This window comes from Equus asinus, chromosome 7, assembly GCF_041296235.1.
Source record: "Equus asinus isolate D_3611 breed Donkey chromosome 7, EquAss-T2T_v2, whole genome shotgun sequence".
NCBI classification, from domain to species: Eukaryota; Metazoa; Chordata; class Mammalia; order Perissodactyla; family Equidae; genus Equus; species Equus asinus.
In genome coordinates this window covers 15,618,195-15,631,663 of record NC_091796.1, presented here as the reverse complement: position 1 = coordinate 15,631,663, position 13,469 = coordinate 15,618,195, and the positions used below count along the sequence as shown (strand labels likewise).

General features: G+C 40.4%; 1 protein-coding gene across 2 annotated transcripts in view; it reads right to left on the bottom strand.

Annotated features, from left to right (window-relative positions):
- Positions 1–13,469, bottom strand: part of PIGN (phosphatidylinositol glycan anchor biosynthesis class N) — a 186,163-nt gene that overhangs the window by 24,251 nt on the left and 148,443 nt on the right. The window lies entirely within an intron of this gene.

Here is a 13,469-nt window from a genome sequence, read left to right as displayed (position 1 = left end):
TTTCTGCTTAAAATGAGATGGAAAAAAAGGGGGGGAGGGGTTGTTCTATGCCTCAAAATGACTTAAAATGCTGAGTAACACGGAAGGAATGTGAAATGCTCTAAACCAGAGAAGAGAGTTTTGCTTCTTGTGAAGGACAGTGAATTTTATTATATTTGATGGGCCCCAGAAAGAAAAAGGAGAGAAATTGATTGTGTTACAGCTGACATCTTAGTCTGTAAAGATTAGAAGGTGAACAGACTTAAGATATGAAAAAAATGAGATGTGACCCTGACCAGGTGTTCAATAATTCAACCCTCATCTCACTCAGACAGATGAGAAGTTCAAGAGTCCATCTTCTGAAAGCCTGGGATCAAACCGGATGAAGAAAGTGATACGCTGCCAACTTTCCATAACAACCTCCAAAAAGTATGTGGGATGAGAAAAGGCAAATGTTAGTCTCTCGTGACCCTGGAAGCAGCAAGGCCTGATATAAAACTGTTGAGTAAGAAAATATAATGTAAGGGGAAGAAAGTCTCCAAAAAGTGGATGGATTGTGACTATCATAGTCTACTGGGAAAATGATGACAAATCTTCATATACGGACAAGGATGTAGTAGGCTCAATCAGATTTAAGTCAAAAGATAGAGGTCCTTTCCACTTGGTAGCCATGATCATTAGGAAAGTTCCCTGTGCCATTTGACATTTCAGACTCCTCATTTGGAAAAGGAGGATAATAATACCCTACTTCCCTCAAAATGTTATTGTGAAAAACATGAAATTATAAATGTGAAAGCATTTGAACACTCCAAAAATACATGATAAAGATTTCATTATCATGATTCAATATATATTTAAGCATATTCATGGGAAAAATATTTTCTGCAGTGTCAATTTCAGATAAGGCTGATTAAAAGGAATCGCTAAAGAAACTTGTGGAACAGAGGTGGCAATGGCAATCAAGACTTCAACAGGATGTTGAGCTGCAGTGCTTCCGACTTCCCACTTCAGCCCTGTTCAGGAATTCTGGGACTTTCTTCTGCAAGATGCTTCCTCTAGCTTCTACTCTCATGTATTTACAACAAGAATAATTATTTGCCATACGTGAGCTTCCAGTTAAAGTTCTCCAGGAAAACCACCCTCGTGAAATCGCCACACCAGATTCACCTGTCACCTCCTGTTTACTGTCAAGTCAAACACAGACCATTGCCAAGACAAAGCTGGCGTCTGGAGCATATGTTTTCTCCTTAGGCTCTTGATTACCAGCCAGTTTGGCATCTTATGGGATGATGAAAAAAGAGAAGACTGAATTTATTGTTCTACACCACCATGAAGTCTCTCGACATTTGGATTTCCAAGCAAATCCAAAAGAAACTAAGAATTAAGTCCGGCTAACCATGCACCAACTTACAAAAATTCTGTCATCCTTACAAATATCTTCTAATATTGATAATATTATTTTCCCTATTTACAAATAAGAAAATTAAAAGTCGCAGATCTTCAGGAACTTACCTAAGGCCACAGAGCTAAAATGCAGTACAGACAAAACGTGAACCCAGTCGGACTGACTCCAGAATTCAAGCTCTTGCTATTACACAATATTTTTGTTTGCAACCCTTGTGTAAGAAATACAGAACTGATGCTGTAGCTTACACATTCCTCCCAAACTTGGCTTGTTGGAGGCTACTCCGCTATAGGGAGCATGCAAGCTGTGGCATGTGTGCGTTCTTTTGGTGGAAATTTAGTCATCCAGGTTTTACTTCTTTTGGCTATGATGTATATGAGTTCTTCTTCTTCCTCTTTTTTTTCTTTTTTTTGTAACCAAACTCATACTATTGGTCCTTCTACCTTCTATATTCAATCCAACGATTTCTTCAGGGCTGGTTACAATGAAAGTCTAAATTCCTAAGTAAGACATTCGAGACTCTCCATGAGCTAGTCCTCTCATAATTCCTGTCTCATCTCCCCTCATCTTTCTTCATTTGCTCAAGCACTAAGCAAACCACACTGAGGCTCGCAACCTGTGAGTCCCACGTCTGCCTATTTTCTTATGACAAACTTTTCATGTAGAATGATGCTCCCGTCTGGGATTAATTCTTGTCAATATTTTAAAAATCCAAATGGAAATTAATTAATCCTAAAAAAATTAATTACCTGGAATAATAACTTCATATGCTAACTAAAATATGAAGTTTCTTGGCTTTTGGCCGAAAATGCTGGCTCAGTACAGGAATACTACTTATCTCATCTGATTAGAAACTCTGATTACCAGGAATACATGGCTTTAGCTATCATATTGAGAAGTAAAGTAACTTTTGATAAATGCAAATGTATTTATAATGACAAAATCTTTTTGAAAACAACATGGGATGGGGAAGGGAATAGGTGATAGAAATGCTCCTTGGTGACAAAATTTAGGAACCAATTGACCTACAGTGGTCTTCAGGCTAGCTCACTCTTTCTTATTGAAATCCTTTATGTTTTTGGCATCTCGTGTAAATGCCTCTTCATCCATGAAGTCTTCTCTCATATTATTAGGGAGAAGTCATCCCTCTCTGCTTTTTGATCCTATGACATGGTGTATATGCTGTTCTTATTTACTTCTGTGTTTTCTTGGCTCTAAGATGCTATCAATTATAATCTGCATCATTAGTCTATATACCACAAAGAAAGAAAAAACACTAACTACCAACTGAACTATGGCACACCATCCTGATTTCAACATGTGAAGAAGTACAAAAGAATGCGTGTTACAGAATTTACGAGATACAGTATCATGAGTAGCTTGCATTTCGTTTCCCTTACTAGATCCTTAGGAGGGAGCTATATCTTGTTCATTTCTATTTCCTCAGGATCTTATACTATGTCTTACATGTGGTATAGTATTTTCAATATGTGTGTGTTATACTGAATTGTTAGCTTATATATACAATTGTCCTAAAAGGGTCTCAAAGCTGGGTGACACAGGCTCTTAGTGAAACTTCATACTATGTTTCTGTCTTTTGCATACACTTATAGATCAGTCTAGTCTATAAATTAGACAATAAAGAAGAAAGCATGTGATCCTAACAGACTCCTCATCGCCTTAGTAGTTAGAAGTAAACATTCTCATTAAAATATTATTTGTTAAATTTCTATTGAGCCTTTTATTCAGATATCTTGGGAGGCTATACAGAGAATTTCATATTTGCAACCCTTGAACAATTTACTTTTGAATATTGGGCCAAGGAAGGAAGAGCAGAGAGGAGCATAGGGAGAGAAGGAAAAGCCCATTCAAAACTGAACTCTCTTGTTTTTGTGCCTGGAAGATACTATAGTCTTAGGGAACTAATGGATGTTTGATTAGCTGGATAAGCAGATGGTTGACAGATGATGTATCAGTCAACTATTACTACAATAATGATGCATAACAAACTATAGCAAAACCTCAGTGCCACAAAGCAATACACATTTATTTAGTTCACACAGTTTGGCTGGATGCTCTGCTGACCTGGGCTGGACTTACCCACGTATCCGCAAGTCAGTTGGAAGTCAGCTGGTCTAGACTGAGCTCAGCTGGGGCAGCTGGACTGGAGTGGCTCTGCTCCACATGCCCCTCATCCTCTTCCTGGGACCAGAGACATGTTCTTTTCATGACAATTGGCAGAGCACACAGGAACAAGCAGATACAAACCAGGCTTCTTAAGACCTGGGCTCTGAACTGCACACTGTTGCTCTTGCTGTATTCTATTGACCAAAGCAAGTAACATATCCAAACTAAAGTTAAGGGGCAGAGAATTATACCCTCCCTCTTTAGAAGAGGACTTGCAAAGTCACGTGGTAAAGGGCATAGTTACAGGAAGGGGTGAAGAATTGGGGTCAATGATCCAATTCCACCACGTGGAGTAATAATGACATCCTACACGCAAATACTGATTTAGAGTTTACAAAGTATATTAACAAATATTTTCTCATTTAATTTCACAACTAGACCAAAAGGGCAGAGCAGACATAATTATTTCTACTTTACTGAAGAAAAAAAGGAAACTTGGAGAACTTCAGCAACTTGTCCAAGATACATACTGTTAAGTGATTGAGATGGAATTCAATCAGAATTATCAGGCTTATTAAGCAGATACAAACTATTAAGTGATTCAGATAGAATTCAAACCCATACTACAATAGTTCCTTGTGGATTAACGCATACAGTTCCACTGCAGGCCCAGGGTTGATGCATTTTCAGTAAAGGGCTGGGTCGATTCAGAAGAACAATAACATTGGCTTTATCTTCAGGAACAACCAACCACACCCAAAGTTTCTGGAGAGTATGCTCTGGCTGGTTTCTAGGCTACATACATAAACAAGCATTGCTGCTTGTTTTCAGATAAACACATTAGTTTGTGAAGAGATTGGGCTAAAAGTACAAAGAATGATGAAAATCCAGATTAGTGGCAGCACTGAAATGCAAACAGCATCACATACTGATAAACTGCTTATGGATTTTCTGTCTTCAACTGATTGGGAAAAAAAACTAGTTGGAGGTGATGAACCGTAACATGTTGAAAGTAATTGGCTTAGTAAGGAAAAGGGTGTTAATTTAGAAATATCAATACTACTACCCTCCTGGTGGATTATGTAGAGACAGAACAAAATCAGAGCTGAACAATGACCTCATAGTTTATTGTTTCATTTTCCACTAACATACGTCTCACAGACATGGCGCCCAGAATAAGTGGGCTTTTGCACATCTGCCAGAAACACGGGAGCCTTGCTAACCACTCACTGCCATTTACATACAGAGGGAGAAAGCAAGAAAGTCAAGGTCACCTAATGAAATAAGGATTGGGGGTAGAAAATAGAAGCCTAATTGAAATTCCCAGGAACTCTCCAATAACCATACCAGTAACACTTAGTCAACCTAACCTTCAGTGGAAACCTTCTCTGAGGCTCCCCACCACTCTCACCCAAGGCTAGGACTCTTGTTACTGAATCTCAGAGCATCCTACACAGTTCTTTTGTTGCATTATGTCAATTGCAATTTCTTATTCATTCATGTGACTATCTTTATAATGCTTGTTGTGTCCCAGACTGTAAGCCTTACGAGGTGAGATCAGTAAGTTTCTGGTTCATCTTCCATATCCTAGGACCTAGAACAGAGCTTGCCACATAGTAATCACTCATAACATTTGTCAAATGAAAGGTTGATTCAGCGTAACCAATTTTTACCACTTTCACCTCCCAACAGCACGTTCTCTATGACCCTGAATAGAGTAGTATAGGTGAGGTGAGTATAGGATGGGGTGAGGGAGCATGCTCTTGATAACTGTCTCATCTCCCTTTCCAATAGCTTCTCCTTGAGAGTAAGACCAAAATCCTTAACACAACCTGTAAGGCACTGGGTGGCCATGTTCCTTCCTACGTCTTTTTCCTGTCTCATTACTTCTCACATTCAAGCTCGAGATGCATTGACCTTCATTGCTCCTTTTAGTTCCTTGAATACACTGCAACCCCATCTGCCCCAAGGCCATTGCACATGTCGCCCCTTCTGCTCTAAACTCTCTCTGTGCACCCTCTTGTTCCCGCTTCAAGGACTCATCTCCCAGCTGCTAGTCAATCATCACCTCAGGGAAGCCTTTCCTGACTCCCCAGACTAGGTCAGGCACCGTCATAGTCTCTTATAGAATCTGTACCGCTGTTCTCCTTCATAGCACAGACTACAGTTGTTACTTTTCATTTGTTTGTGTGACCATTTGATTACTGACCATGTTCCTCCTGGACAGTGTGCTCCATGGAAGCAGGAAATGCAATGACTTTTGCTTACCATTTAATACCCAGGGCTTAGCACTGTGCCTGGGGTTTAGTCACAACACCATTTATTAAATGAATCAGTCAACAAAAGAACCACCCCCACACACACTCATACACACACACACATCTCTTTCCTCTATTCTGTAGGGATGAGCAACTAGAAGCAATAGATCTGGTTCTAAAAATAATTGTCTCTTAGTATAACAATAAACTTGAATTCAAGTGACCTAGGTTTTAGCCAAGACACAAGTCCCAACCAACTGTCCAGTTTCTCTGTCAGTACGAGGCAAGTATTTTAACTCACCACAGGCTACCCCTTAGTGATCTTTTGATTTAAAAAAAGACGCAGAAATATCTTGTCTTCTTAGAGAGAGACTTCATTCAAAGTATCACTTCTTACTATCAAATCAATCATTAGTGAGCTTTCTCTTTATAACTCAGACATTTATCACAGTTTATCACTTGTATTTAAAAAATTCCTTCTACGCCCACCCTGCCCCATATGGCCAGAGCTTGTTTGCAAAGAATGCTGATCACGCTCTCAAACAAAACTGTTCCCATATGCTCCAATTCATCTCCCCCTTCCTGCCTTTGCTTCACTTGTTTTAGAATTGGAGCTTAATTTTAAAACCGTTGCTGTGACAGGAAGTGACTGGGGAGAGGAAGAATGAGAAGAGAGGGACCACAGAGCTGGGAGGATGAATGAAAGGGATGTTGCTCATTAAGCCCACAGACAGAATCAAAGGCTGTTAGATTGGGAAAGCACTTTAAAGGAGTACCCAATTCCCACTTGATCCCTTCCTCCCAGTCTAAAGCAGGGGAATAGGGAAAACAGAAACGGAGAGAAGGCCTCCATTTCTGGAATGCATGATTGTCCCATTATTTACATTATGACTGAACCCAACATTTGGTTCCATTGCTGACCAGAGTGACATTTGGAAATGTGGAAGCATACCGTCTCCAGAGAATATTAATGAAATCAAGGAAAGAGTTTGGTAATTGCTTATTACAACTCAATGCATGATCTTTTAATGGAGTAAAACGTTTGTAATATAAAACTAACTTGGCATTCTTGGACAATTTATCCCTTCAACAATTATTCTTCAGCATCCATTATGTGCCATAGCCCTTTCTAGGCATTAGGGATACAATAGTGAAATTGTCTAGATAGACAGATATCCCTGCCCTCACAGAGCTTACATTCCAATGGGGGAGCATAGACAAACAACTAAACAAGAATATATATGTCAGAATTTAATATGTATTATAGAAGAAGTAAGAAGGGAAGAGGATTAGGACATATAAGTGAGTCAGGTTGGAGGCCTGGTATTTTGAAAAGAGTAGTCAGAGAAGGTCTCAGCTTTCAGGCAAAGAAGTAAGCCATATGGCTATGGGAGGAGGAGGAGAGCAACCCAAGCAGCGGGGAGAGCAAGTGCAAAAGTCCTGAGGCAGAGACACACCTAGAATGCTGGAGGACCATCAAGGAGGCTAATGTTACTAAAGTGGAGTGTAGGAGATAAAGTCAGACAGGTAAAAAGGGGCCAAATTACATAGGGCTTTGTAGTCTATTATGAGACTTGTAGATTTTACTCTATGAAATGGGAAGCAACTGAAGGGTTTTGAAAAAGGAGTGACATGATCTGACCTATTTTTAAAGGTTCACTCTGGTTGCTGTTCTAAAACTAGACTACAGGGAGGGGGGCAAGGCCAGAAGCAGGGAGACAGTTAGAAAGGAGACCACTGCAACAATCCAGGAAGAGACGGTGGTGCTCTGAAACAGGGTTGTTGTTGAGGAAGTGGTAAAAAGTTGTATTGGTTTCTGGTGGCTACTGTAACAAATTACCACAAACTTGGTGCTTAAAACAACAGAAATGTATTCTCTCTCAGTTCTGCAGGCCAGAAGTCTAAAAATCAGTATCACTGTGCCAAAATCTAGGTGTCAGCAAGGCAGTGCTTTCTCCAGACTTCATTCTTTGCCTCTTGCAGCTTCTGGTGGCTGCCAGCATTCCTTGGCTTGTGGTCACATCACTCCAGTCTTCAAGGCCAGCACTTTCCAACCTCTCTCTACTCCATCTTCACATCCCCTTCTTCTCAGTGTGTATCAAATCTCCCTCTGCCTCCCCCTTATGAGAATCCATGAGATTATATTTAAGTCTGACCTACATAATCTCCCCATCTCAAGATCCTTAATTTCATCACATCTGCCAAGACTCCTCCCACCTATTTTTAGCTGTATAAGGTAACATTCACAGATTCCCGAGATTAAGATGTGAATATCTTTTAGGGGGCAATTTTTCAGCCTACTACAGAAGTAGTAGTTAATGGATATTTTTTGAAGGAATGGCCAATGGGATTTTCTGATAGATCACTTGTTGGGCAGGAAAAAGAGGAGTAAAGGGTGATCCCAAGATTTTTGGACTGAACACCTAGACTCTTCCTCAGAGGAAGATTCTGGAAAGAACAGGTTCAGAGAAGAAGATAAGGAGCTCAGTTTTTGGATATGTTAAGTTTGAAAAACCTATTAAATATCCAAGTGTGATTTAAGCAGGGAATTAGACATAAGTCTGGATCAGAGAATGCCAGGTAGCAATTATAAATTTGTTAATCATCAGAATATGGGTAGAATTTAAAGCCATGAGACAAAATGAGATTACCTAGCATGTGGTTGTGAACTGAGTTAACTTGACCAAATTGGAATTATATATCCCAGAATCTCTTTCTTCGTATGGTTCCAGATTAGAGTTAGCCAAAAAAGGAATTTTCAGGAAATTGGAAACCCAAAGTGAAGCAGCAGTCACTACTCTCTGAGGGGTCTGTATTATTTTGAAGAAAATTCTAGATATCAGACCACTTCATCTGTAAATATTTCAGAATGTATTTCTAAAATATAAGGATTCCTAAAAAAAAAAAAGCTATTATCATATTCCAGAAAAAAAATTAACAATTCCTTAATGTCAGATACTCAGTGCTCAAATTTCTATCTCATAAGACGCCGTGTTTATTTTTATAGTTTGTTTGAATCAGAAGTAAAATAAAGTTGTAATTAACTCATATGTTCCTTAAGATTTCTTTTTTAATCTATAGATTTCCTATCTCTATCTTTTCTTGTAATTTATTTGTTTAGGGGACTCAGGTCATTTGTCCCTATAGAGTTTGCCCCAGTCTGTATTTTTCTAATCACGTCCCTGTGGTGTCATGTGATTATCAGGATTTCCTGTCCTCCGTATTTCCTCTGAATCTACCAGTTGGATCCAGACAAGATTCAGGTTTGACATTTTGGGCAGAATACTTCAATCGGCGATGGTCGAGGCACTTACAGCCTGGTTGTTTCTCATTTTTTGATGTGAGCAGCTGCTGCTGATCAATGTTGCCTTAGATTGGAGTTCCCAAAATAGACTGGAGACGGACTACTGGGAAAGCACCTTGGGAAGCCAGCACAGGGCCCTGGGAAAGCACTGTACTCAGTACCTTGGGAGAACAGTGAAGTTGTGCAGGAAGTGGAACAGGGAGGGGAGGAAGCCAAACAAGAGTGTGACCTCAGGCAAAATCTCACAGAGGGTACTTACTTCCTGATCCCATAGGGAAACTCGGCAGTGTGGGTAACACTTCAGAATTGCACTGACTCAAGGCAAGGGACCTGGGTTTGCATGCACCTCTACCTTTCAGTGGTTGGTCAAGAGCTGCTTGACCATGGGAGTGAGCGGCTGAAGGAGGGTAGAGAAGAGATCGTTGGAGAAGAGAAGAAACCGAAAGGCCGTACACGTTATTGGAAGGATCATCTATAAGGCTATTGTAATCATAAAATCTTCAATATCCTGTGACCCTTTACTGAGGAAAGTCAATCCTGTAGCATCCTTCTCCCTCCCACTTTGTGCAACCATCAAATCAAAAAGGCCATTGTTTCCCATAGTTTCAGCCAAACCAGACCTTCTGGGATGTGCTGTGAACAAGTTTGCTCAATCAACTGAAATAGCACAACATGGCAGGACACCAAGACGCAGCACCATCAACTTGTGCTCTTTACCCATTTTAGAAATGAATGCCTGACTCTGAAAAGGAGAAAATACCCTGGTGCTCCAAATCAAGCCATATAAACCTTAGTTTTGTCATTTATCTCCTAAAATATTGCCATCTATAATATTGAGAGATTTCACTTTTGTGTGTCTGTGTGTAAGAAATTCCTCCACCTGGCGCTGAACTTTTCTCTACAGAAGACCAAAATCCTTGTTGCCTTCCAGCATTTGCGCCCCTAGACAAGATCTCTTCCCTGTTAACTATGGATGACCCCGTGTGCTCCTAACTAAGGTCAGAACACAAAGAAGTAAAGCCCTGAGGACAATATGGGGGTACCAAGGGCCCCGTCCCACTCATCTGCTCACAGAAAAACCTCCAGATCATTTTAACTCACCTTTTCTCACCAAGTCCTGGCTTTTGCCACATTCTGACAGTTTTCCCTTCACATTTTTCACCTCTGCGCTACCCTTCTCCCTGTCCTTTTTCAAAGCCAGACTTGCTCCAAGGAAATGCAAAATCTAGTTAAAATAAATATCCAGCCAGATTCTGAGGAGAATAAGCAAAGTCTCAGAACAATTATAGTCTAGAATGGGAGAGAAAGAAGCCAGTGGGAGTCTTGCCTTGGACTGTGGCGGCAGCAGGTGCTAAGGATGGGGAGAGTTGAACTGGTGGGTGGATGGATATGACCTCAGGGTTTTGTCTGTTTGTTTGTTTATGTGTTTCCCCAGGGTCGTCTCACTGCCAACCTATGCCAGCATGAGACTGGCAAAGGAAGGGAAAGTCTCAGGGACTCGAGAGTCCCTGCTCTGTCCCTAACACAGTTCACATCACGACCCCATTGCAGCTGTGTTCGTTCTGGTACCCTCAACTCCATACCAGCTGCGGCTGAGTTAGTCTGCAAGGCTGTGGCCAAGAGTCTCTTCACCTCTTCCCTGCCGGTCTCTGCCTTAAGGGGGGAGATCTTTGGCATAGGACCGGGAGCTGACCAAACCTCTCCAGGTCCTTTACTGAGCAACCTGGATAAATCTGCTGCCCTTGAGTCTGGACTCCTCCCCTCCCCTTAGAAACCTGGCTCCCCAGCATCACTCCCCCATCTCAGGATGTTTTTCCAAAGCTTACCTTCTTGCCCAGAACTGACTGCTCACCCCAACTCCCCACATGTCTCCTGCCATCAGTCATTAATCGCAAATCCATCCAGGAAGCCCTCTGCTCACAGACCGAGCAATGACGTTGATTTCCAGGTGTCTCTCTGACATTTTCACTCCCGGAGCAGGGAGAGTGCCTTCCCTCGCCTTGTGTGACCTTCCACACCTTGGCCTTTGGCGCCCCCAAAGGGCAACAAAGAGAAGTGCTCTTCTATTTCGCATCCCAGAAGATGGAGGATCAGATCTATGAAGTCTGTCCCAGTGTGAGGTTAAATGGGGAGATGATCCTGACATCTAGAAACAGAATTTTCACCCAAAAATTTGGCTTTGAAGGAGAGCTGAGACACTGACCGTGTCTCAAAGACTCAGCAGGACTGAAGTTAGCTGTCATTTTTACTGTCTACCTACACTAGTTTTCAATTAACATTTGGAAATGGTGGCAATATACAATTTTTCTCTAAGTTAATATTCTTGCTTACAACACTAACGTTATTGTAGTAAAATTACTGTAGAAAAAAATAAAAAATGTAAGAAGTTTATAAACCACTTCTAATCCCACAAAATGGAAATTAGTGCTATTATTATTTTAGTGTATTGCCTGCCTGTGGTTTTTCTACTCACATGCAATACAGTATAATAGTTAATTTGCATGCATATACTTCAAATTGGTTATTAATATGGATAATTTCAATTATTGTTTGTGAATATATTCTGGGTCCCTGAGAATCTCCTGAAGAATACTGCTACACTTCTCTGTATAAATACGTTTTTTTAAAAATCAGTTAATTGATATCTGACGACTCCTAAAGAAAGGACATGGCACATTCTGAGATCAACAGAATTAAAAACTGACCTACTCTGTACCCCTCAGCAGCTCTATGATAGGCAGTTTTCTTAAATCTTCTCTGCCTCAGTTCATCTCATTTAGAATGGGAATAACTGTATCTACTTTAAAGAGTTGATGTGGCGATTACAGGAGAAATTGCATGTAAAGTGTTTAGATCCTGTCTGGCAGACAGTCAGTATTAAAGAAAGGTTAATTATTTATTGTCACCATCCTTGTATTACTCCAAGGTAAAAAAATGACTTGAGTGGATTTATAGTAAAAGGCTGATCCAATAATACAACTTATGCAAAGGATGATAAGAATTATGATAAGCAGCAAATTATTTAAGGTTTCTGTGAACTGGGAGATGAACAGCAAACATTTCCTGAGGGTCATATGGTGTAATGGGCAAGAGCATGAGTTTTAGATGAAGATAAATATGAGTTTAATCCCTGATAATAATGACACACATCGCTGTAGCTAACACAGAAGGCCAGCAATGTTCTCAGAGCTTTGCTTATATTAGCTCATTTAAGCCTCACAACAACCTTGAGATGTAGGTACTGTTATTAGTAGGGCACTGAGGTAAATGAAGGTAAGAAACTCAGAGCAACACAATAGGCTAGTAAAAGGCACAGCTGGGATCTGAACTCAGGTGACCTCACTAGAGCCTCTGCTTTTGAAAACTGCTACATTATTATGTACTTGAAGAAGTTATTTAACAACATCTCGTTAACTAGATTGTGGCCTTTTTCTTATGGATTTGAAAAACTTATTTGTATATTCTTGATATAAGCCCTTTGCCAATTATGTGTATTGCAAATATCTTCTCTTCCTCTTTAGCTCACCTTTTCACTATCATACTGGAGTCCTTTGATGAATGAAAGTTCTTAATTTAAATGTAAGGCCAGGGGCTGGCCCGGTGGCGCAGTGGTTAAGTGCGCACGTTCCACTTCGGCGGCCTGGGGTTTGCCAGTTCAGATCCCAGGTGCAGACGTGGCACCCCGTGGCATGCCATGCTGTGGTAGGCGTCCCACATATAAAGTAGAGGAAGATGGGCACAGATGTTAGCTCAGGGCCAGTCTTCCTCAGCAAAAAGAGGAGGATTGGCAGCAGATGTTAGCTCAGGGCTAATCTTCCCCGAAAATAAATAAATAAATAAATGTAAGTCCAAAACATCGATATTTTCCTATATAATTAGTGAATGTTTTGCCTATGTTATCTTCTAGAAGCATTGTGGTTTTCCCTCTTCTACAACGTACTCGGAATTGATTTTTTTAAATGGTGTAAAGTAGGAGTCCAGATGCATTTTACTCCCCTGTGGATATCCAATTGACCCAAGACCATTCCTCGTGAAAGACTGACTTTCTGTCATGCTCTGCAGGGCCAATTTTCTCATAAGTCAAGGGTTTTTTGATATGCGAGTTTATTTCTGAATATTCCATTCTTTTCTACTCTTCTATTGGTTTATCTTGTACCAATATCACAGTAATTGTGGCTTTAGAATAAATTTGCCAACTTTTTGTTTTTCTTCAGGATGGTCTTCAATATAGTTGGCCCTTTGCGTTTCCATATAAAGTTTAGAATCAGCTTGCCAATTTCCACATAATGACCTGCTTGGATTTTGATTGAATTGTATTGAACCTACAAATTAATCTGGGAAGAATCACAATTTTACAACATTGTCTCTCTACACGATTCTCTCTTCCAATCCATGA